Source organism: Felis catus, chromosome X (assembly GCF_018350175.1).
Source record: "Felis catus isolate Fca126 chromosome X, F.catus_Fca126_mat1.0, whole genome shotgun sequence".
NCBI lineage: Eukaryota > Metazoa > Chordata > Mammalia > Carnivora > Felidae > Felis > Felis catus.
The window spans coordinates 10124623-10140002 of NC_058386.1; the positions used below are offsets into that span (position 1 = coordinate 10124623).

Genomic DNA, 15380 nt, shown 5'->3' on the forward strand with positions numbered 1-15380 from the left:
ATCTTTGCTAGTGTGCACGTATGAGGTGATGTGGTTTTAACTGATTAAAGACCTTTGTTTTACGGTTTTATTTTTCAGTAATTTCCACCCCCAGCATGGAGCTCGAGTTCACAACTTTTAAGATCAAGAGTCCCGTGCTCAACCGACTGAGCCAGGCAGGTGTCCCTGAAGACACTTCTATATTGAGATATATACATGATTTATGATCTCAAGTGTCTTATGTTTATTTGGATTTGGGCATGTATTCAGTTAAGACTTTAAATGGTCCCTAATGATATTCATGGTAATAGGATTTTTTTGTATTCCTATTTAAAAATATGTACTTAACATACTAGTGGTAGACGGATTTGCAGATATCCAGCAAATTTAACATATTGTCCTGCAGTACTTTATTGACGATGGAATCATTATAAGTAATGTGAAGAGAGGAAGGTGTGTCTTCCTAAGGATTGACCTTGGAGTTCTCCAAGTATCCGTGTAGTGTCGATGGGTCCTGAAATGATATAGGGGCCAAGGGATTTGCAGGTGTAGACTTAGAATGAGACATACACCAGAAATATTTTCTCCACTGGTATTTTTTGTGTTTTTTTTTTTTTTTTGAGACTGGTGTCAATGAATCACAGTGACCCCGGCAATGATAGGTAACAGAGACACTGCTGATGTCACAGTAGAGATGATGTAGGCCTAAGCCACAGCACTGACCATCTGCTCTTCAGAAAGCTAGGTAAGTGCTGATGGTGTCCCTGAGAGAGAGAGAGAGAGAGAGAGAGAGAGAGAGAGAGAGAGAAAGAGAGACAGTTTAAGAGTTTTAGGTTGTGGGACGGGGAGGGGGTAGGAGGGAGAGAGAGAGGGGAAGAGAGTGCTCTCGCTAGGAGAAAGAGAGAGAGAGGCGGGGGGAGGAGAGAGAGAGAGAGAGAGAGAGAGAGAGCGTGCGCTAACCCTTGTTGGTACCTTGATTTCCTTCCTGGTATTCCGGCAGGAAATGACAGATTCCTTGCTACTTCTCGACACCATGAGTTTTCAGTGTTTAGAGAAAATTCTTGTTTCCCTGTGAATGATGAGGGATTGCACGTATCAGGTCTTGGTCATTATGTCTCAACCACAGTAGTAATCATGGAAATTTTGCAGGTGCTCTGTAGAAGTTGTATTCCTTGAAAATGGTCTTGACCTTGGAGTACTACAGCTATTCAAGCAGAGGTAATGCTTTCATAATGATGGAAATGACTGAGCTCATGTATAGGTGCCCTGCTAGAACAAGCTGTGTCCTTTCACCCATGTATCATACTGTGTTTTCCAGGTTTCCTGTCGAGATCATGATGAACGTCCCGCTAGTGATTCTCTGGGGACATTTCTGTTCCCCAGAAAAGTGATGATGTTCACCTCCATTGTTTCAAATGATCTCATCTTCTCATATCGATATATGTGTGATCGATGGCCTAAACTTACCGTTTGTGTATGTGTGTGCGCGTGTGTGTTTTAGATAATCAGGTAAGAAATGACAGCATTTTGTCTACGGCCATACCACCCTGAACGTGCCCGATCTCGTCTGATCTCGGAAGGTAAGCAGGGTCGGGCCTGGTTAGTACTTGGATGCGAGAAATGACAGCATTTTGCCAATTACTGCTCTCCTGCTATTCTAGTGTTTCCTATTTCAGAGAAAGACTATGTTTACTTCTGTGAGTGATAGGTGAATTCTGACGTGAATAGCCATAATCATGGAGTTGTGTGATGGGGTAGTACCCTTGGGTTTGTGCAGGTGAGCAGGAGAGTGGTGAAGGTGTGGCTATCTTTGGCATAGACCTTGAAGGACTGCAACAATGCGGGAAGAGCGGAAGGGTCCTGCTGTGAGGGCAATGAACAAGATGATGTGCCGTGGCCTAGTAGGAGTGTCCATAGACGCATTGTTCGCAAAGTGGTTTTTAAATTACCATCGAGAGGTCATGGTAAATTTCAAGATGGTCATTGATTAGACTTTGCATCTGTTCAAGTAAGTGGTGATATGGGCCTTAAGCACCCTACAAATGGATTTTCAGATATTTAGGTAAGGGTAGATGGTGTTCCTAACTGTTCTGTTACCACATGTCTATGCAGGTGTTCGGTTCAGAAATGATACTGTTCCAACCAGTGGTAGTAAGTATGAGCCGTTATTTATTTCTGTTTTTAAATTGAGATCTAATGTGTATTTAACTTCAGTGGTGATAACAGAATATGCATTTCCAGGGGACTTTTAGCCAGCAATAGTGACCATGAGATTTCTAGAAGTACTGCTAGAAGAGATGTTAGTGTGTCTGACAATGGTGTTGACATTCAAGTTGGGCCAAAATCCATATCGTGTTATGTTTTCCCTAATGATGGAATTGACTGAGATTATGTGAAAATAGGCTATTTATTTATTTATTTATTTATTTATTTATTTTGACAGGTCAACAAGTTGTATCCTGCCACAGGCTTGTTGAGTGTTTGTGTCAAGATTCTAGCAGTCCTGACATCACAGTGACCCAGAGCGTTGTCATCAATGGGAACTTACTGGTAACCAGGTATGTGATAAAGTGGTTTATCACAATAGACATATCTGATCCTCAACTCTCCAGGTGAGGGAGGTTAGTGTCTCTAGCACAGTGTACCGTGCTTTTTTTGAAAGTTTCCTATTGACTTCTTTGCTAGTTCTTTACCGTTTCGAGTTGATGTGATAGTAAGTCATTAGGTCCATTCACTCTGTAAGTGTGGATGGATTTCCCAAGTTGTTGTTAGTATGCTTTTGTTTTTGTTTTTTTTTTTTGACCGGTATTCGGGTAAGGAATGACACGGTCCCCACAAATGGTAGGATGCATGCTAGTAAGTATTTTAAAGTTTAGATAGAATGTGTGTTTAGCCCTAGTGGTGACAGAGGGATACACAGGTGTGCAAGTCCCTTATCCTAAGGGGCCACAGCACAGTCATGAACCTGAAATTTTATAGGTACTCAGGAGATGATGGTTTCTCTAACAGTGGAGTTGAGCTTGAAGTTCTAGTTTGGCCAAGGTCCAAAGTGTTGATGATTCCTCTAATGATGGCAATAAGTTACATGTCAGTTGTGTTTTTTCGGGTTATGGTAGTCAGTCATGTTACAGTGATCCTGGTTATGCTCTTTAATGGGACCCTGCAAGTCACCTGGTATGTGGTATTGTGGATGTGACAGTGTAGGTGAGATCACCTGTTCTTGAGATGTGTAGGTAAGTGAGGAGGGTGTCCCAAACACTAACCACAGGGTTAACATGTTCTCTCTGCAGATATCTTGTTAAAGTCTTTGTGTTGCACACGTATGAGATGATGTCACATTAACTCATTAGACCTCCCTATTTTCAGATGTGTATGTAATTAGTGATGTTTTGAATGCTCTTTCATTACACATGCTTTTGGCTTATATGCAGTAGTTTAACTTGTAAACACCGTATTCTTGCAGGAGTCCTGTTAAAACATGATGTTCTCTCTGATAAAAGTGTCAACCCAAATTAAAGGAATCACCAAAGTAGAGTTGATGTGTTCCATAATAATGGAAGTAAAAAGGAATATTAGCAGGTGTTCTGGTAGAACAGTTTGTACTTCAACAGACTTTTTCAATGTGTTTGTTCAGGTTCTTGTCAAGAAAACCAAGTGACCCTCACGGTATTCACTGATGGAAGCTTGCTCTTAACCTGGTAAGTGATGAAGTGGGTTCCCCCACCATCCAGACCACGTGATCTTCCATAGGAAGGTGGGTGAGGTTGATGTCCCTGACATTTGTGTTACCATGTCTGTTTGCAGGTATCCCGTTAACGCCTTTGCTACTATGCAGGTATGAGATGATGTGCCATTGACTTAGACATTATTTTCAGAGCGCTGTGTGACTAACGATATTATTCAGGCTCTTACATAACTTAGTGCTAGACATGTAGGCAGTTAAGACATCCAGTTGTCGCTAACAATCATAGTATGCGTGAGAATTTCTTCTTGTTTAGAGAGAATGTGTTTTGGACTGATAGGGGGACTTTCAGACATCCAGGGAATTCATCATATTGTCCATCACTGTGTTATTAACAATAGCCGTTTTGCAGGTATTCCTTCAAGAGTGGAAGGTGGCTCCTACTGCGGCTGACCTCAGAGTGTTGCAAGTGTTCAGGTATTATTGTTGGGTGCTGAAATGATAGAAATGACCAAGGCAGTTTGGAGGTGTAGAGGTAGAACGATCCATGGACCGGACACTTTTTTCACGATGTGTTTTTCGAGTCATGTCAAGACCTCACTGTGAGCTTACCAATGATAACATGGGACGTTGCTGTTACCAAGGTAAGTGATGTGGGCCTAATCCATAGCACAGATCATCTGATCTTCACATACAGACATAAGAGGTGATGGGTGTCTCTAATATTTCTTTTTAACACACTTCTTAATAGTATTCAAATCATAGAGGATAGATTCCATCCAATTCTGGGAACCATTGTTTTTCACACTTTATATTAAAGTGAAAAATTATGTTTACCTCTGTGAGTGTTGAGGGATTGTGTGTATCCAAACAGTTGTCATGATGTTCTGTCCCCAGTAAGTAACCATGGGATTTTTATAAGATTCCTGTTATGAAATGATGATGTTATCTGACCTTGGTGTTGACCTTGAATTAATCGAGGGATCCTTGATATGCTCTGTGATGATAGAGTGTCCATGGTTATTTGCAGATGTTCTGGCTAAAAAAAAAAAAAAAAAAAAAGTTGTATCCCTTGATACATACTTCAAAAAATGTTTTTTGGGTTCTTGTCAAGAGACCATGATGAACCAGAAGTCATTAACAGGGGGGACATTTCTGGTATGCAGTTAAGAGAGGACAGGCACATCACAGACCTTCTGATCTTTGTCCGTCTGGGTGAATGATGCTGGATTGTCGAAACCTGTTTGACTATGTGAGTTATTAGCAGGTGTTCAGGTAAACAAGCCATCATAATGTTTTGCTAATTTTAACAATCATTATCCTGCTGTCCTGTTGTACAGGTAATATACGTTTAACTATGTGAGTGTGGAGTAATTTCCATTTTTCTGGGTAATTCCTGGATTTCCACCTCACAGTTGTACCCATGACAATTTAGAGATGTGTAGTCAGGAAATAGTGTGTGTAAATTTGGCGAACCCTTTCTGTCTGTTTCTCTCTCACACACAGTAAATAAAGAAAGGGAAATAAAAGAAATGACAGATTCCTTAACCATTCTAATAACCATGAGTTTCTACTTTGCATATTTTAGAGAAAATTTATGCTTAATCCTGTAAGTATCGAGAAATTGATCCTGTCTGGGTAATTGTATCGTATACTCACCACAGTAGAAACCATAGGATTTTTTCAGGTATCCGGTCAACTAGTGTTAGTCTCTCCTGAAAACGGTGCGTTGATCTTGATTTGGTACAAGTGTGCTGGTGGAATTCATGTGTTCCATAATAGTGGAAGGGAACAAGTTCACGTGCAGGTGTCTTGAGAGAACGCATTGTATCTTAAACACATTTCTGTGTGTTTCCTCAGGTGCCTGGTAAGAAAACAGGGTGAACTGAAAATGGTTCACATACCCTTGCTAGTAAGCAGGTAAGTGTCAAAGTGAATCCGACTACAATGAAGGCCATGTGACCTTGAGTATCTAGGTAAGCGAGGGTGTTATCCCTAACATTGGTGTTAATGTGGCTTATTTTTTGATTTTTGTCGGTATCAGGTTACTATCTTTGCTAGTGTGCGGGTATGAGATGGTGTGATAGTAACTGATTAAAGACCTTTGTTTTCAAGATTTTATTTTTAAGTAATTTCTGCACCCTCCATGGGGCTCAAACTCACAACTGTAAGATCCAGAGTCACATGCTCCACTGACTGAGCCAGGCAGGTACCCCTAAAGACATTTCTATATTCAGGTATCTACATAATTTATCACTTCAAGTCTCTTCAGTTTACTTTCTTTATGGGATGTAATCAGTTAAGAGTTTACTGTGTCCCTTATAATGCTGGTAGCAATACGATTACTTTGTGTTCTTGTTTGGAAATAAGATCACTTAACATAGCAGTTACAAATTTGCAGATATCGTGGAAGTTTCTCATATTGTCCTTCGCTACTTTATTGACTATGGAATTAGTATAAGTAATTTGAAGAGACGAAGGTGCGTCTTCCTAGAGATTGACCTTGGAGTTCTGCAAGGATCCATGGGTCCTGAAATGATACAGTGACCAAGGGAATGTGCAGGTGTAGTGGTAGAATGAGACGCGCCCAAAATATTTTTTGCAACGTTTTTCTTTTTTCAGACTCGTATCATTGAATCACACTGAGCCTATTGATGATAGCTAACATAAGACATTGCTAATGTCACAGTAGAGATGATGTAGGCCTTAGCCACAGCACCGACCATCTGATCTTCAGACTGCTAGGTAAGTGCTGATGGTGTCCCTAACACTTGTCGTTACCATGAATTCTCTGCAGGGATTCAGGTAGGAAATGACAGATCGCTTACTAATTCTCAAAACCACGGGTTTTCAGTGTTTAGAGAAAAGTCTCGTTTAACCCTAATGAAGGATTGCACATATCAGGTGTTTGTCAGTATGTGTCAACCACAGTAGTGATGGTGGAAATTTTGCAGGTGCTCCGTAGAAGTTGTGTTACCTGACGATAGTCTTGACCTTGGAGTCCTACAGCTATTCGAGCAGAGGTAATGCTTTCATAATGGTGGAAGTGACCCAGACTATTTTATTGGTGTCCTGGTAAAACAAGCTGTGTCCTTTCACACATGTATCGTAATGTGTTTTCCAGGTTTCCTGTCAAGAGATTATGATGAAACTCGCACTAGTGATTCTCTGGGGACATTACTGTTCCCCAGACAAGTGGTGATGTTCACCTTCGCCATTTCAAACCATCTGATCTTCTCGTATCTGGATGAATGTTATCGATGGACTAAACTTGCTTAGTGCATGTGTTTTGTTTTTTTTTTTAATAATCAGGTGAGAAATGACAGCATTTTACCAGTTACTGAAATCATGCTGTTCTAGTATTTTCTATTCCAGAGAAAATGTATGTTTACTTATTTGAGTGTTAGGTGAATTTGGATGTGAATAGCCATAATCATGGAGTTGTGTGGTATAGTAGTAACCGTGATGTTTTTCCACGTGAATAGGGAAGAGGTGATTGTGTGTCTGTCTTCGGCCTACACCTTGAAGGACTGCAACAATCCAGGAAGAGTTGACGGGTCCTGCGCTGATGGCAATGAACAAGATGATGTGCAGTGGCCTAGTAGAAGAGGAGACACATTTTTCACCAAGTGTTTTTCAATTACCATCAAGTGATCATGGTAAATTTCCAAATGGTCATTGATGGGACTTAGTTTACATTCAGGTACGTGATGAAAGGGGCCTTAAGCACCCTACAAATGGATTTTCAGATATTTAGGTGAGGGTAGACGGTCTACCTAACTGTTCTGTTGCCATGTTTCTATGCAGGTATCCACATCAAAGATGATACTGTCCATTACCAGTAAGTATGAGCCCTTATTCATTTTTTTTTTATTTTAGATATAATGTGTATTTAACCTCAGTAGTGATAAAGGGACGTGCATTTCTGGGGAACTTCTCCTGTTGCCCATCTCCTTGGCCATGAGAGTTCTCTTCTCCTTCTAGAAGAGATTTTAGTGCATTTAACAATGGCGTTGAGCTCAAGTTCTACCAAGACCCATGTTGTGTTCTGTTTTCCCTGATGACGGACGTGACCCAGGTTATTTGTAAATAAACTATTTCTTTTTGCAGGTTAACAAGTTGTATCCTGCCACTTGCTTGTTATAAGTATGTTTCTTAAGATTCTAGCCGTCCTGACACCACAGCGACAGACAGTGGTCGTCAGTAGGAACTTGCCGGTAACCAGCTATGTGATACTGTGGATGTCACCAATTAGTTGAGATCAACTGTTCTTGAGATAGGTAAGTGAGGATGGTGTCCCAAACACTGACCACAGAGTTAACATGTCTTTTCTGCAAGTATCATGTTCAAGTTTTGCTGTTGCACAGGCATGAGATGATGTCACGTCAATTCATTAGACATCCCTATTTTCCAATATGCATGTGATTATTGATGTTTGAATACTCTTCCGTTACACATACTTCTGGCTTATATGCAGTAGTTTAATTTGTCCCTGATAATCCTGGTAAAAACGATATTTCGCTGTATACTTGATCAGGGATTGTGTTTCCTACACTCCCCCTGATGAGAGGTTCTGCACGTATCCAGATGATCTATCATATTGTCCGTCTTCATAGTCCTGAATGTGGAAATTTTACACGTATCTCTTTAAGGGAAGAAGGTATTTCCCACCAGGGTTTAGTCCTGGACTTCTGCAAGTATGCAGCTAGTGGTGATGCCTCTCAAAATGATGCACTTGACCAATGGAATCTGCAGCCGATCACATAGAAGAAAGTATGTGCTGAACGTATTTTCCACAATGTGTTTTTCAGGTTTATGTGAAGCTCTCCTGATTGATAGGCTCAGCTATCGTATTTAGTGAGGCATATGGAACTATCTAGATTAGTGGTGCCGTGGGCCTAAACCACAGCACAGATCACGTGATCCTAATATGTAGGTAAGTGATTGTGTCCCTAACACTTCTGTTACTATGATTTTGTTGCTGGTGTTCAGCTAAGAGATGATAGAGTCCTTACCATGTCTAAGTGACCATGACTTTACCCTTTTGAAATTTTGGAGACCACTTACATTTCATCCTGTGAGTCTTGACATTTGAATGTATCCCTAATTGTCAAGGAGTTTGCATGCCAAGTTAAACACCATATTGTTGCGGGAGTCCATGATGGTCTCTCTGACAAAAGTGTTGACCCAGATTAATGGAAGCATCAAAGTAGAGTTGATGTGTTCCATAATAACGGAAGTGAAAAGGATTATCAGCAGGTGTTCTGGTGGAAGAGTTGTGTACTTAAACATAGTTTTCCTATGTGTCTCTTCAGATGCTTGTCAAGAAAACCCAGTGAACCTCACAGTATTCACTGATGGAAGCTTGCTCTTGACCTGGTACGTGATAGAGTGGGTTCTACCACCATCCAGACCATGTGATCTTCCATAGGAAGGTCGGTGAGGGTGATGTCCCTTATGTTTGTGTTACCATGTTTCTTTGCAGGTATCCCGTTAAGGTCTTTGCTACTAAACGATACAAGATGATGTGACGTTTTCTCATTAGAGACATTCTCATTTTCAGGTATTTACATTATTAATGTTCATGACTCTTACATTTATCTTAATTTTTGGCATGTGTTCTGTTAAGAAATTAATACATCCTTAAGAACACCGGAAGAGTGTAATTTTCTGTGTTCTTGTTTGGGGATACTGTGTATTTAATACCTGTAGTGATAGAATGATATAGGTATTCTATTACATAGTCTATCATAGCATTATTGACCATGGGGTTTTTGCAAGCATCCATCAAGAGGAGAAGGTAGGTCCTCCTCACTTTTTAACCTGAGAGTTTTACAAGTAACCGAGACAAATTTCAAGTATAGAGGGAAAAGGATTCACTCTCTACAACGTGGCGTTGAGGTTCTTGTCAGAACATTCCGGTAAGGTTAGCCTATTATTGGTAGTTAACAGGGGACATTGCCAATGTCAAGGTTAGTGACAAAGTGGGCCTAACCCACAGTACATGCCATCTGTCCTATACCTAAGGAAGTCCTAGCTTGCCTAAGCTTTTTGTTGCCCTATTTCTCTTGCTGGCCATTTGTCTGTTAGTTTAGGTATTTACTTTAGAAATGCGACTATCCTTATCAATACTCGTAACCACGTACCTTCCTTTTTTTCGAGAAAATGTATGTTTAACCCTGTGAGTTTTGAGTGATGTATGGGTGTCCACCTAATGATTATGGAGTTCCCTGTTCCAGTAGTAACCCTGTGTCCCTTGATAGCAGTTAGGAGGTGAGGGTGTTTTTAACAGTGGCGTAGACCTTGGACAACTGCAAGTATCCAGGGAGAGATGAGGTGTCTCATGAGGGTGAAAAGGACGGAGGTCATTTGCAGGTGTTCCGGTGGACAATATGTGTCCATCTGCCCACGTATCACAATGTGGTTTTCAGGTTCCCATCAAGAGCTCCTGGTGAACTTCCTCATGGTTTTTACCAGCGCCATCCTTGTCTTGCAGTAAGTGGTGATGTGCCTTAAGCATCCCCACCGACCTTCTGTCTTGAGATGTCTAGGTAAGTGACGATAATATCACTAACACTTGTGTGACCACGGTTTTGTTTGGTTTTGTGTGTGTGTGTGTGTGTAAAAATAGTACCTCAGACAAGTCTAGTAAGCATTATTAGCTCTCACAGGCTTAAGAGTTTAGGGGCACCTAGCCCATCCGTGGAGCATGTGACTCTTGATCATGGGTTGTGAGTTCAAGCCCCACTGTGGGCCTAGAGCTTACGTAAAAATAAATCAATACAAAAGAGCTTATGTTTAATGTGTGTTGAACATAAATAGTGACCGAGATCTATGCAGGTAAGTTATCCAGGCTTCATACACCAGTGTTGCCCATAAGATTTTTCCAGGTGGTCAGTCAAGAGGTAATGGTGTCTCTAATATCCATGTAGACCATGACGTTCTGCCAGGATCCAGGTAATGTTGATGGTTCCCACAATGAGGAAATTGACCAAAATTCTTTACAGGCCCCCTGGAAGAACACGTTGTTGCCTTACCCACATTTTGACACCTCTTTTTTCAGGTTCCTGTCAAGAAATCTCTGTGAACGTAATAACGGTCATGAACAAAATCTTGTTAGTAACCAGTGAAGGGATAAAGAGTGTTACTTACAGTGAAGACCATCTAATCTTCACATTATCAAAGCAAGTGAGAATGAGGTCTCTAACATTTGTGTTCTCATCTTTTTGCAGATAAGCCATCAGGGTTTTGCTAGTAAACAGGTATGAGATGATGTGACATTGACGTAGACATTATTTTCAGAGCTCTTTGTGACTAATGATATTATTCAGGCTCTTACAGTAACCTAGTGTTAGGCACGTATGCAGTTAAGAAATTAAGTTGTCCCTGACAATCATAATATGCCTGAGAATTTCTTATTGTTTAGGGATAATATGTTTTGGACTGATAGTGGGACTTTCAGACATCCAGGTAATTCATCATATTGTCCATCGCTGTGTTACTTACCGTGGGATGATTGCGGATAATCCTTCAAGAGAGGAAGGTGGCGCTTGCTAGGGGCTGACCTCAGAGTTTTGCAAGTTTTCAGGTATTACTGATGGGTCCTGAAATATGATGCAAATGACCAAGGGAATTGGCAGTTGTCCATCAGGATAAACTTGTACCCAACGCGTTTTTCGCAGTGTGTTTGTCAGGTTCCTGTCCAGACATCACGACGAACCTAGCGATGGTCAGTAATGGGGAACTTTCTGCAAGCAGGCAGATAAAAGAGCATGTGGGCCTAAACCTCAGGCCGTCTGGTCTCCAGATAGCTAGGTAAGTGATGACGTTTATAACATTTCTCAATCCCATTACGTTCCTGCAGGTGTTGAGGTAAGAGACGATGTAGCCCTTACCAGTAATAAAAACCGTGAGTTCTCACCTTTATGTTTAGAGAACATCTATAGCCCTGTTCGTGTCGAAGGGTGGTTCTTGTACAGGTGATTGTCATGGAGTTCACACCCCAGTAGGACCCACGGAATGTGGCAGATGTCCAGTTGATGTGTTCCATAGTAATGCGAGTGAAAAGGTTATGTTCAGGTGTTCTAGTAGCATAATTTGCATTTCAAACCCATTGTTGCTTGTCCTTTTACGGGTTCTTGTCAAGAGAACACAGTGAACCTTCCACCGGTTTGGAACGCATCCTTACTAGTAACCAGGTAGGTCATACAGTGGGTCTTACTACACTGCAGACCAATGTAATCCCCAATATCTAGGTAAGTGAGGGTGGTGTCCCTAACACTGTGTTACTGTGTTCATTTGCAGATACCCTTTTAAGGTCTTTGCTTGCCCACAGATATGCAATCATGCGACATCAACTCAATAGAGACGTTCTTATTTTTTGATACCCACATATTAATGTGTTTCACGTTCTAGTATTCACATTGTTTTTGGCATGTATTCTGTTAAGAAATCAGTGTATTGCTAAAATACTAGTAAGAATGAGAGTTTTATCCTGGTTCAGAGATACTGTATTTTTTAAAATGAGTAGCGATAGAAGGATATGCAGGTACTCAGGTAATTGAGAATATTGTCGGTCACAGTATTATTGACCGTGGCTTTTTTGTAGGTATCCCTGCGGAGAGGAACCAGTCTCTTCCTAGCTTTGAGCTTGGAGTTCTGCAAGTACGCAGGTAGTGTCGATGGATCCCCAAACAATACAAGTGACCAAGGGAATTTGCAGGTGTATGGGTTAAATAAGACGTAAACAAAATTTCCAAAATGTGTTTTTCAGATTCACTTCAGGACATGACAGTGAGTCTGTCAATAGTAGTTCATGTGAGACCCTGGTGGTATGAACGTAAGTGATGATGTGGGCCCCAGCACAGACCATCTGATTTGCATATGCATGGGCAAGTGATTAAGTGTTCTAACACTTCTCCTTACCGTGATTTTTTTTTTTTTTTGGCAAGTATTCGGGGAAAAAAAATGATGGTTTTACCAACTGTAGAAAACACAAGTTTTCACTTTTATATTTCAGGAAGGTTTATGTTGAACACTGTGAGGCATTACATACATCCAAGTATTTATCTTGTGTTCTCTTCGTAGTACTATTTATATGATATTTAGAAGCGTCCGAGGGGCGCCTGGGTGGCGCAGTCGGTTGAGCGTCCGACTTCAGCCAGTTCACGATCTCGCGGTCCGTGAGTTCAAGCCCTGCGTCAGGCTCTGGGCTGATGGCTCCGAGCCTGGAGCCTGTTTCTGATTCTGTGTCTCCCTCTCTCTCTGCCCCTCCCCCGTTCATGCTCTGTCTCTCTCTGTCCCAAAAATAAATAAACGTTGAAAAAAAAATTTTTTTAGAAGCGTCCGAACACTGAGTTTTCTGACGTTGTTGCTAACTTTTAATTACAATTATTCAGAGTTGGTTTGTTCCATAATGATGAAGTGAACAATCTTTTTTGCAGGTGTCATGGTAGAAAAAGTTGTTTCCATTAACCCTGATTTCGTAACGTGTTTTCCAGATCCTTGTCAAGACCTCAGGATGAACTTAGCAGCAGTCATTAATAGGGGCGGATATCCTGTTGATACGCAGGTAAGGCCACCCGATCTCCAGATACCTAGGTAAGGGATAACAGTGTCTCTAAGGGTTGTTACCATGATTTCTTTGCAAGTATTCGGGTAGGAATTGATAGTCCTTTCTAATTCTAGAAAGTGTGAGTTGTTAGCGTTTGTATTTTAGAAAAGATGTCTGTTTAGCCCTGTGAGTGTTAAGGGATCCCTTTGAGTGTTAAGGGATATTTATCATGATGCTTCCGACCATAGCAATGACCATGGAAATTTTGCAGGTGTCCTGTAAAGAAATAGTGTCTTCCCTGACAACAATGGTCTTGATCTTGGAGTACTGCAAGCGTTCAGGTAGAGTTGATATTCTCATAATAGCGAAAGTGACCAAGGTGCCCTAGAGGTGTTCTGCTTACAGCAGGTCACGTCCCTTTACACATATGTCATAATGTATTTGTCAGGTTCCTTCAAGATCCTGAAGCACTTAACAGTGGTCGGTAATGGGGGACATTTCTTGTGTCCAGGTAAGTGGTGATGTGTATCTTTACCGCATCAGACCCTCTGATCTCTCCGTGTGTGTGTGTGTTATAAGTAAGGTGTTGATTGCCTTAGCTTATTTTACTGTGTGATTCTTTTTAAGGTTTGCCAGTAAGAAATGATGTTTTAATAATTCTGGCAATCATGTTATCCTGCTGTTACTTATTTTAGAGAAAACGTATGTTTAACCGTGTGAGTGTTGATCAGTTTGTGGGTATCCACGTAATAATCACAAAGTTGTGCATCACAGTAGTAACTGTGGTATTGCTGCTGGCAAACATTCAAGAGATGATGGTGTTTCTAACAGTGGTGTAGACTGGAGAATACTGCAAGAATCCAGGTAGAGTTGATAGGTCCTGCGTTGACGAAACTGAGCAAGGTTATTTGGAGGGTCCCGAGAGGAGAAGTTTGTCCGTAGTCACCTTTGTCATAATGTGTTTTTCAGGTTCCGGTCAAGAAATCATGGTATGCCTCATAATGACCATGAACAGAACTTTGCTCGCAGCCAGGTAAAAGATAGGAGCCTAAAACACCCTACACACCATCCAGTCTTCAAATATTTAGGTTAGCATGGATGGTCCTAATGTTTGGGATAGCACGTTTTTCTGTGTGGATTCGGTTGAAAAATAATACTGTCCCAACCAATGTTAGTAGTAAGCATTAGCCCTTAGAACTATAGAGCTTAACATTCAGTGGGTGTTTAAACTTAGCATTGATGGAGGCATATACAGGTATCTAGGTAAGTTATTCTACTATTAACAATCTCATTAAGTTCTTTGCTAGTATAAAATTGAGGTGATGTGATAATAAATCCTCAGGGATTTATCTTCAGATATATAGGTAATTAATGCTTCCTCAACCTTTATATTAGTCTTCTTGGCGTATACACAGTTCAGAAATTAACTGGCAAGCATGAGCTTTTACTGTCTCCTTGTTTGGAGATAATACGTGTTTTTACACTCATACCAATGGACCTACAGTCAGTCATCCAGCTAATTTGTCATATATTCCATACCCATGATGCTGACCATAGGATTTTTACAGACATCCACTCAAAAGATTAATTTAACCTGTTGAGTTCTGCGTATTATCCAGTAATGTTGAAGGGGGTCCCAAAATAATACACTGGCCAAGAGAATTTGCAATTATCCAAGTAGAATAAAATGTACATGGAACAAGTTTTCTATGCTGTGTTTTCAGGCTCAGGTTAAGACATCATGGGGAGTATATCCATCGTGGTAAATGAGGCACATAGCAGGTATGGAGGTAAGTGATGATGTGGGCCTGAATCACAGCACAGACCATCTGATTCTATATGCAGGTAAGGTATTATGGTCCTAACACTTCTTGTTACTATGATTTTGTTACAGGTGTTCAGGTAAGAGATAGTCCTTACCAAATCTAGTGACCTTGACTTTATACGTTTTACATTTTAGAGATAAACGTTTAACCCTGTGAGTTTTGAGAGCTGATTGTATCCATAACTGTTAATTTCCCACCCCAGTAGTAACCACAGTGTATTTGCAGGAAGTCTGCTTCAGACATGATGGCCTTCTTCTGATGAAGGTGTTGACCTGAGTTGATGCAAACGTCAAGGTAGAGTTGATGTGCTCCATAATAATGGAAGTGCAAAGGATTGTCA

At 40.8% G+C, this 15380-nt stretch overlaps 2 long non-coding RNA genes across 5 annotated transcripts in view; both read left to right on the top strand.

Moving 5' to 3' along the window:
* Positions 1-15380, top strand: part of LOC109497105 — a 61663-nt gene that overhangs the window by 42998 nt on the left and 3285 nt on the right. For 2 of the 3 annotated variants that reach the window (XR_006592965.1, XR_006592966.1), the window contains exons 12-21: positions 6284-6406; positions 6616-6684; positions 6786-6973; positions 7147-7364; positions 7469-7502; positions 7772-7941; positions 8473-8597; positions 8977-9040; positions 9147-9224; positions 10093-15334. This is a non-coding gene — a long non-coding RNA (uncharacterized LOC109497105). The remainder of the gene's footprint in view (positions 1-6283; positions 6407-6615; positions 6685-6785; positions 6974-7146; positions 7365-7468; positions 7503-7771; positions 7942-8472; positions 8598-8976; positions 9041-9146; positions 9225-10092; positions 15335-15380) is intronic. The other variant, XR_006592964.1, reaches the window with a different exon arrangement.
* Positions 822-6277, top strand: LOC123383357. 2 transcript variants are annotated; one of them, XR_006593013.1, is made up of 4 exons: positions 823-2537; positions 3614-3677; positions 3784-3814; positions 4074-6277. It is a non-coding gene; the product is annotated as an uncharacterized LOC123383357 (long non-coding RNA). The 2 variants fall into 2 exon arrangements; XR_006593012.1 differs by having other exon boundaries at positions 822-3677.